The sequence below is a fragment of the Saccopteryx leptura genome, chromosome 2, assembly GCF_036850995.1.
Source record: "Saccopteryx leptura isolate mSacLep1 chromosome 2, mSacLep1_pri_phased_curated, whole genome shotgun sequence".
NCBI classification, from domain to species: domain Eukaryota; kingdom Metazoa; phylum Chordata; class Mammalia; order Chiroptera; family Emballonuridae; genus Saccopteryx; species Saccopteryx leptura.
In genome coordinates this window covers 200,896,546-200,906,824 of record NC_089504.1, presented here as the reverse complement: position 1 = coordinate 200,906,824, position 10,279 = coordinate 200,896,546, and the positions used below count along the sequence as shown (strand labels likewise).

At 46.9% G+C, this 10,279-nt stretch overlaps 1 long non-coding RNA gene across 1 annotated transcript; it reads left to right on the top strand.

Annotated features, from left to right (window-relative positions):
* The first annotated feature begins 3,279 nt into the window (after positions 1-3,279).
* LOC136395339 (uncharacterized) lies at positions 3,280-9,946 on the top strand. Its single transcript, XR_010749315.1, has 2 exons — positions 3,280-4,897; positions 5,212-9,946. It is a non-coding gene; the product is annotated as an uncharacterized lncRNA (long non-coding RNA).
* Positions 9,947-10,279: the final 333 nt, after the last annotated feature.

The window sequence follows — 10,279 nt, the reverse complement described above, 5'->3', positions numbered from 1 at the left end:
GACATATGGAGGAGAGGAGAGAAGTAGTCAAGATGGCGGAATGCTGAAGGAGGAGCCCATGCTGTAGGAGAGCAGAGAGAAGGAGATGGGGAACAGAGGTGAATAAGGCTGGTGAGGTAGATACCTTTGATTCTAGGAAACTCGATTAAGTCAGTGGCTTTGGGAGCCCTGAATGGAAAGGGAAGTGTTTTCCCATTGTGTGTATTTCTTGCCAGCTGGGTGCAAGCTAGGATTAAAGATGATTGCCCACCAGTTCTTGGTTCTGTTGTTTCATTACCAACTGTTTGAATCAAATGTGAACTTGCATGGGCCAGGTGGCTGTGATGGTGGCTGTGGCTACTGGCTTTACAGAAAGGAACCCAATATTAATTAGAAACTAATTTGAAGTTACATTGTGCTCACAGGCACCCAAAGGTCCATGGCAAGTAAAATGCATGAGTCAAATAGTAAAGAAAATGTAAACACCCCTTTCATAAGTACTTGCTGGATTTACAGGTTACTCAGCAAACTTCACAAAACTGTCTGAGAGGCACTTTCAATATTACCAGGAAATCCAGTACATCACCCAAGGACTGACTCTTACATGGATCGGTCCACACACCATGATACTGACAACACCAACTGCTGCTAAGGTAGAAAAATGGTGTGCCCTACTCCAACCACAAACTGGAAGCTGGTTGGCTTACGTATGATGAATGTATGAAGAAACTCACTAAGGAATCTTTTTAATCAGACTTTGGGTAAAGGAAAACTAGAGTAAAAAAGAAAGTCAACTGTCTAAATGTTAAAGGTTTTAAAATTAAGAGTTCTGACTAAAAGTAAATTGTTATAAAAGCCAATTAGTTTTACATAAGTTGCAAAAGGTTTGTGCTATAAGAAATTAATCAATAACACTTGTTTCTTTAGTGAACTGTATTTCTATTAATGCTGTCTATTAAATATCTGTTACATATTATAAATTAATATTAATATTACAGCCTTATGCTTTTTAGTAAATTAAGTCAAAGATTTGACTTAGGACATAAAGCCAGTGGGGAATGTCATAAGGTACTGAAAAGCTGCAAATTATTGTTGATATTCTAGGAAGAAAAGGTCAGGCTTTCCTGTCCTTTCCTTGGAAAATGGAGGAAAAGGAATGTAGAAGTCTCCTGACTTACAAGGATGACTAGGGTCATTGGTTTTAAATTCTCTAAAAGGATTAAGGTTAACTGAGAAACTTCTTCCCTTTCAATAGGGGGCAGAATTTACATACCACCTTGCATTGATTGTAGTTCCTCCTTTTCCTAGAATCTTTTTTTTTTTTTAATTTTATTTTTTTAATTTTTTTAAATTTATTTATTCATTTTAGAGAGGAGAGGGAGAGACAGAGAGAGAGAGAGGAGAGACAGAGAGAGAAGGGGGAGGAGCTGGAAGCATCAACTCCCATATGTGCCTTGACCAGGCAAGCCCAGGGTTTTTGAACCGGCGACCTCAGCATTTCCAGGTCGACGCTTTTATCCCCTGCGCCACCACAGGTCAGGCCTTTTCCTAGAATCTTGAGAGTAAAACACCTCTAGGCTAGTGAGGGAAGAGGACACTGAAAGATTGTAAATATCTTTGATTGTGTTACCTTGAAAGTCTTAATGTTTTTGTTTATCCCTTAGACCAGGGGTCCCCAAACTTTTTACACAGGGGGCCAGTTCACTGTCCCTCAGACCGTTGGAGGGCCAGACTACAAAAAAATTATGAACAAATTCCTGTGCACACTGCACGTATCTTATTTAAAGTAAAAAAACAAAATGAGAACAAATACAATATTTAAAATAAAGAACAAGTAAATTTAAATCAATAAACTGACCAGTATTTTAATGGGAACTGTGCTCCTCTCACTGACCACCAGTGAAAATGGTGCCCCTTCTGGAAGTGCAGTGGGGGCCAGATAAATGGCCTCAGGGGGCCACATGTGGCCTGTTGGCTGTAGTTTGGGGACCCCTGCCCTAGACAAATGTTATAATCTTGTTAATGATTGTGCCATAATGTCATGCTCTCTCCCGCCCACATGTGATTAAGGGTATATAAGCAGCCCCTGAACTATTTTTGGGGCTGCATTATTTGGGCCTACAGATGCCCCATGTCAGCCATATGCAGCCAGCATATTTAAACTTTTCTCCTTTAATAAAACTCTTCAAAGTTTATCTGGACTTGGTGTCTCTATGTAAACTTGATGAAGTGAGGTACAGTGCTGTAAAGCCAGTAGCCACGGTCATCATCACAGCCACCTGGCCAGTGCAGGTTTGTATTAGATATGGACAGATGGTAATGAAACAATGGAGCCAAGAACTAGTGGACCATTAGCTTTAATCCTAGCTTGCACCCAGCGGGCACAAAATACACACAGTGGGAAAACACTTCTCTTTCCATTCTGTACTCCCAAAGCCACTGACTTATCCAAGTTTCCTAGAATCAAAGATTTCTAACCTCACAAGTCTCATTCACCTCTGTTCCCCATCTCCTCTCTGCACAAACTGGCTTTTCTTCAGCATTCTGCCATTTTGGCTGCTTCTCCTCGCCTCCTCTATGTGGCCTTTCTCTGCTCTCCTTTCTCTGCCCTCTTCTCTAATGCTAATCTCAGGAACCAAGAGAGAAAGCTCCTGGTCTGCCCCACTTTATAGTGTAAAAATCAAAACTTTTAATCCAATATACAAACAAGAAAGTCTCTGATACAAAGTCACTTATCTGAGGCATAATGGGATTCCTCATAACAGAGCACCACCCTACATCATGCAATCAGTCAAGGGTGTGGGGAAAAGCTTAGTCTTAAAAATAAGCCTCAGGCTATAATGACCTGGCAGCTTACTGCCTGTCCCCCACACCCAATGCAAACTATAAGCGAGCAAACATATATATATATTTTTTCTGAAGCTGGAAACAGGGAGAGACAGACAGACTCCCGCATGTGCCCGACTGGGATCCACCCGGCACGCCCACCATGGGGCGACGCTCTGCCCACCAGGGGGTGATGCTCTGCCCATCCTGGGCATCGCCATGTTGCGACCAGAGCCACTCTAGCGCCTGAGGCAGAGGCCACAGAGCCATCCCCAGCGCCCGGGCCATCTTTGCTCCAATGGAGCCTTGGCTGAGGGAAGGGAAGAGAGAGACAGAGAGGAAAACGCGGCGGAGGGGTGGAGAAGCAAATGGGCGCTTCTCCTGTGTGCCCTGGCAGGGAATCGAACCCGGGTCCTCCGCACGCTAGGCCGACGCTCTACCGCTGAGCCAATGGGCCAGGGCGTATATATCATATTTAATAACTTATTTGACCAGCATTCCACCCCTTTTGCTTGCTTCACAATCTAAAGCACAGGTATACCTGCACAAAAAAATTAGGCACATTACACAAATTACAACAGCACAAATCATACAGTTTTAACAATTACAAAGGTACATTTCACCAGTCTCTGAGCACTTAGCCCGAAGTGCAAAATGTCCTCAGCCTTCTTTCTAGCCATGGAAAAAGCTTCCTGGGCAGGAGGAGGGCCTCCAGCAAAGCTGCTCCCCACCCCTATCAGGATATTTCTCATTGACCAAAATTCATAAGTCATCCAGCAAAGGAGCCTGTGCTCACTGGTGATAGTCCAGGAATCAGTCCAAGCACATGGGGCCTCAGCCACCCCCCATCCCTGCTGTCCTGGCAGGTCTTACACTGTCCCAAAGAGGAGCATGTGGCAATGGCAGTCAGCATTTTCATCTCTGCTGCAGAGAGTATGATGGCATTCACCCCAAATTACAGACCTACCAGTTACTCCTTGCTGCCGGGCTCTCACCTTCTGGAAACTGTGAATCACAATTCCAGCCTGATTCTTCTCATCCTCCAAAAGGAACTGAAAACATCAGCTTCTGCTGCCAGGCTCAAGCCCCGGACCACTGCTGCCTTCTTCTCTGCAGGCCTTGCAGCTCCAGCTCCAGCCTTAGCCCCAGTCTTTCACCGCTGCTGGCTCTCCACAACGTCCAGGGCAATCTGCAACTCACAAACCTGTGATTCCTTCTTCAGGGGCTGCTCCCTTTTTAAGCAAATCTCACAAATCTGGTTGGCCTCCTCCGGTGTTTGCTTCAGCTCCAGGGTCAGCATCTCTTTCACCCACATTTGCTCCAACTTCTTCTATTTCTCAGTTTGTAGGTCCCAGGTAGCCTCTTCCACAGAGCTCTCAGTTTCCTCACACATGGCTGTAAAAGTCAGCCATCCTACGGCCCCCAATAGGACAGCCATAGAGAGCCATACAGCAGTCAGTCCTCTACTCCACTGCTCAAAGGTGATGGTGGCTCCTTGCTGACCTGTATCAAATCCTGCCACAGATTATGCCAAATGTAAAGCTAGTAGCCATGGCCACCATCACAGCCACCTGACCAGTGCAGGTTTGTGTTAGATTCAGGGAGTACTGGAGCTGCCAAAGAGTGTAACTATTGCAGGAACAGTAAGTGCTGATATGGCTCCTGTGAGGCTGGGAACAAAGAAGGTCAGAGACCCTTATCAGAAGTTTAGGTTTGAAATTCACCACTAAGCTAAAACTGGCCCCTGTTGCTATGCCGGCCCCTGTTGCTATGCTGCATGTGACCTCCCTAGCCAATAGCTAAACTGCCACATCTGCTTCTGTCTATGCTTGCTCACTTAGGATATATAAGGGCCTGGCTGTAAGCTCCAGGCGCGGCTCCCATTTGCAGCTCCTTGTGGGCAAGGTGTCTCCGGACATCTCGGGAGTTCGCCCCTGCGCAGGTTAAACTGGCCAATAAAGTAACATCTTAACTCCTGAAAGTCTCCAACATTTGTTCTCGTACCCGGTGGATGCTACATTTTGGGGGCTCGTCCCGGGATTCTCCCTTGGCGGAGTTTTGGGTTGGAGACCAGAAGGACAGCTCGAGCTGAGTAAGTATTCACGGAGGATCCTCATTTAGTTTGATTTTGGGCTCCGGAGCACACAATCCTGAGGTGGTAGGTAGGACACTGCTGGTAATCCACCCAGGGCTTTCAGAAGCGGGACGCCGCTCTCTGAAATTTGGATATTTGGATTTGTTAACTTTAGGAGTGACCGGTCACATTAGGAATCCGTTTTGCGCTGCGCTGCGTTTTGTCTGAGCTCAAATGACTGAGTTGAGTGTGAGAGAGATAAGTGTGTTCCTTGTGTTAATAGTGTGTGTTGCCTGTATCCTACCCTTTCTCATTATTCCTGATTCATCTAGGATGGGACAACAGGAGTCTGTGTCAGGATCCCTGCTCGAGTGCCTGTTGAAGAATTTTTCTGATTTCCAGAAGAGGGCTCAGGGGTACGGAGGTCCGCAGCCAAGTCCAGGTTTCCTCCCGACCTTGAGCCAGCTGGAATAGCCTGCATTTAATGTAGGACGGCCCACAGAGGGCACTTTTGACCTTCCAATTTTGTTTGCTGTCAGAGCCACGGTCTATAGGGCTCCCCACCCAGACCAATACCTGTATATGGATGTGTGGGTAGATACAGCCATTTTGTCTCCTCCTCCGGGAGGGCAGCCATTTTGCCTCCTTCTCCGGGAGGCACCGCTGGCACCAGATGCTGGCCCACGGGCACCTCCTCGCCTCATCTATGTGACTTTTTCCACTAGTGATTTATACAATTGGAAACATCAGAATCCCCCATTTTCTGAGAAACCTCAGGGACTAATATCTCTCCTTGAGACCATTTTTAGGACCCATCAGCCCACATGGGATGATTGTCAGCAGCTAAGGCAGTATTAGGAGAAGAAAGGGAAACTTAGGAGGGAAGAAGGGAAATAGAAGACGTTCTCCCGTCTCAACCTCCTACCTGGGACCCTAATACCGCTGGGGGAAGGGACGTGCTCCTCCAGTATCGCCGGGCTCTGTTGAGAGGGCTCAAGGCAGCAGCTAGAAAGTCAACCAACTTTAGTAAAGTAAGTGAAGTCATCCAGGGAAGAGAGGAATCCCCAGCAGCCTTTCTAGAGAGACTCATAGGGGCTTATAGAGTATATACCCCTCTAGATCCTGAGCAGAAGAGAACAGGAGACTAGTAAATATAGCCTTTGTGACTCAGGCTGCTTCAGATATTAGGAAAAAGCTTCAGAAGATTGAGGGGTTCGAGGGAGAGAATAGAAGCAAGCTATTAGAGTTATCCCAGAAGATGTATATCAATAGGGATGATCCGGAGGTTGGCAGGGCGAAGGAAGTTGCCAAAATTCTGATTGCTGCCACTGCCCAGAAACCTCCTCCCAAAGGGAAAGGGGGACAGCAAAAGGGCCAGGGACGGCGAATAGCAAAAGATCAATGTGCCTATTGTAAAGAGAAAAGGCACTAGAAAAGACAGTGTCCAAGGTTAAAGACCAACAGCCAAGGGCCAAGACAGGGCCCAGAGGTCTTGCTCCAAACCTTAGACTGACGGGGCCAGGGCTCCATTCCTGCCAGCTCCCAGGAGCCCATGGTCACCTTAACAGTCGAAGGAAAACTAATAGACTTCCTAGTCGACATGGGAGCCACCTACTCAGTCCTAAAGAAACCACAGGGCCAGATGCAGAAGACAACTACTAAGAGGGGCAACGGACAAAGCAGAAGCCTACCCATAGGCCACCACAAGAATTACTGACTTAGGTCGAGGCACCATCACCCATTCTTTCCTAGTCATTCCAGACTGCCCTTACCCACTGCTTGGAAGGGACTTATTGCAGAAACTTCAGGCCACCATAACCTTCCGACAGGAGGAAAGCCCTATGGGGAACAAAGAGGCAGAGGTCAGCATGGAAGTAACTGTCCCACTGCCTGAAGAACACTTACTTGCCACCGTCCTAGAAGGTAAGGAGGCCAAGGAAGGGGTTCCAGATGCCCTGTGTGCCTGGGTACTTGAGGTTTGGGCGGAAACCAACCCCCCAGGTTTGGCTGCTCACCAACCGCCTGTCCTGGTGCAACTGCTTAGCACTGCTAGACTGGTTAAGATCAGGCAGTACCCGGTCCCAGCCCGAGCTAAACAGGGAATCACCCGGCACTTGCAATGCCTGCTGGAGGCAGGCATCCTTCGAAGGTGCCAATCAGCCTGGAACACCCCGCTGCTTCCTGTCCAGAAACCGGGGAGCCAAGACTATCGTCCGGTCCAGGACTTGCGGGAGGTGAATGCACAGGTAGAGACTATTTATCCCACGGTGCCCAACCCGTATACCTTACTGAGCTCATTGCCCCAACCCATACCTATTATTCTGTCCTAGATTTGAAGGATGCCTTCTTTTGTATTCCCCTGGCACCTCAGAGCCAAGGGATCTTTGCCTTTGAATAGAATGACCCAGATAATAGACTGGTGGGGCAGTTCACTTGGACCAGACTACCACAAGGGTTTAAGAATTCCCCCACCATTTTTAATGAAGCCCTCAGCAAAGATCTGCAGGCTTTCCGCTTCTCCCATCTGTCAATCGTACTACTCCAGTATGTGGATGACATCCTCATAGCTGCCAAGGATGAAGGAGAGTGTAAGGAAGCTACCTTGGACCTGCTACAAGATCTCGGGCGAATGGAGTATCGAGTCTTCGCCAAGAAGGCCCAGATTGTGACGCAAACTGTAAGTTATTTGGGTTATAACTTACAGGGAGGGCAAAGGACATTATCCAGCCAGTGAATTCAGATGGTCTTGCAGATCCCTGAGCCTACTAACAAGAGACAGGTACGAGAATTCCAAGGTGCAGTAGGATACTGCCAATTGTGGATATTAGGCTTTGCAGAACTAGCTGAACCCCTGCACGAACTGACCAGGGGTAAGGAAGAGCAGTTCACATGGACAGATAAGAAGAAGCAAGCGTTCCAAGCACTGAAAGAGGTCCTGGCAGTTGCCCCAGCTTTGGCCCTTTCAGCTATTTATAGCAGAAAAGGGAGGCGTAGCCTTAGGGGTACAGAGCCAGGAACTTGGTTCCGTAGAAGAGGCCTGTTGCCTATCAGTCCAAGAGACTTGATCCTGTAGCCTCGGGATGGCCAACATGTCTGAGGGCACTTGCTGCCACCTCCATACTAGTCAAGGAGGCTAGTAAATTAACTTTAGGGCAGGACATCAAAGTCATTGAGGAGCACTACGTAGAGCAAGTGCTGCGAGCACCTCCTGACTGGTGGCTATCTAATGTGCAGCTAGTGCAGTATCAGGCTCAGCTGCTGAACCCTCCATCTGTTCAGTTCCTCAAAACTGCTGCCCTGAACCCAGTGACTCCACTTTGGTCCACAGTTGCAAACAAATCCTTGACACAGTGACTGGCTTCCGCCCGGAATTAGGGATCAAGCATATGGGAAGGCAGACCTGACCCTCTTTACAGACGGGAGCAGTTCTATTAAGGATGGACAGCGACATGCAAGGGCAGCAGTGGCCATGGAAAATAAGGTCCTGTGGCAGAAAGCACTGCCCGCAGGAACATCTGCACAAAGGGCAGAGCTAATAGGACTAACCTGAGCCTTACAGACAGCAGGGGGAAAGACATTAAAAATCGCAATGAAATTCTTGCCCTCCTAAACGCCATTTGGCTACCTACCAAAGTTGCAATCATCCACTGCAAAGGACACCAGAGAGGGGCAGCCACTAGGCCACAAGAAAGCCTTCTGCCATTGCTGCCTAAGCCAACGCTACCTCCGGATCCTAGATATTCCCCAGAAGAAGAGCAGGAAGGGATGCAGTTGAAAGGGAAGAAAAATCAGCAGGGAAAGATAGAGCTTCCAGACTCCCGGCTCTATTTACCCCAGGGAATAGTAAGAGAAATAGTAGGAAGTATTATGTAGGGCCCAACATCAGAGATATTGTCCACTCCATTGTCTCGAGGTGCAGCATCTGTGCCAGAGTAAACGCACAGAATAAGAAGCTACCCCCCTTTATGAGGTATTGGGGGAAAGCTCCGGGAGAACTGTAGGAAATAGATTTCACAGATATGACCCCTGGGAAGTCAGGTTATAAGTATCTACTAGTATTATTAGACACCTCAGGATAGGTGGAAGCATTCCCCATGTGAGGAGAGGCTGCTTCCACAGTCTGCAAAGTCTTATTAAGGGAAATCATACCTAGACATGGCATTCCCCTAGCCCTAGGATCAGACAATGGACCTGCGTTCATATCCAGGATATCTCAAGAATTAGCCACTAAGTTAGGTATTAATTAGAAATTGCATTGCATTTATAGGCCCCAAAGTTCAGCACAGGTAGAAAGAATGAACAGGATTCTGAAGGAAACTATAATTAAGCTAAGAGGGGAGACCGGCGAAAACTAGGTTGAGCTCCTCCCTTTCGCCCTTTTTAGAACCAGATGTACCCCCTATCTCAATAAATAGACCCCTTATGAAATCTTATTTGGGCAACCTGTGCCCCTTGTACCTCGATTGACCAGAGGGGAACTAGAGATTTCTAATCATAATTTCCTCAAGTCCTTGCAGGCCCTGCTCCAGAGTAGAAAGAAAGGTCATTGAACTGAAAGCCTGCCAGGCTTCCCGGCCCCATCAAGGGATACGTCTGTGCTGTAGAAAGTAGGACATAAGAAGGTTTTACAGGTTACTCTGCAAACTGTTCAAAGACTGTCCAAGAGGCACTTACTTCTAGAAGTACACCACCCAAGGACTGACTCCCACGTAGACGGGTCCACACACTATGATCCTGAGCACCCCCACTATTGCCAAGGTAGAAGGTATACCCCCCTGGGTCCACCGCAGCTGGCTGAAGCTTGCAGTCCCAGCAGAGACACCTTTGTGGACAGCGAAGACTGACCCTGCCAACCCTTGTAAGCTGACCCTGAGAAGGACAGCATGCCCTGCTTCAGCCACAAACCAGAAGTTAACTGGTCCACGCATGGCTAATGCCTAGAGGAACTAACTAAGGACTCTTTTAATCAGGCTTTAGGAAAAGGGAAACTAGGATAAAAAGAAAGTCAACTTAATTGTTACTAAAGGTTAAAGATTTTTAAATCAAGAGTTTTGACTAAAAAAGAATTGTATAGTTTTAATAATAAAAAGTATAAAGTATAGAGGTACTTTTGAAAAGAAAAGGGAAAAGCAAGTTGTTATAAAGGCCAGTTATTTCTGAATAAGAAAGTGCATAAAAGTTGAAGGTTTGTATAAGTTGCAAAAGGTTTGTGCAAGTTGTAAGAAGTTAGTACAAAAAAAAAAAAATACAAGGCAGGACACGTTCCTTGTGTATCAGCCCTGCCGATATTGCAGGAAAGTATCAATAGTTTATTATCTTAAAACAGTGTGTGCTTGTGTACTTTTGCAAAGATATTGTACAAATGTGCTGAAAACATTGTAACCTTGTAGGTTTCGCCTA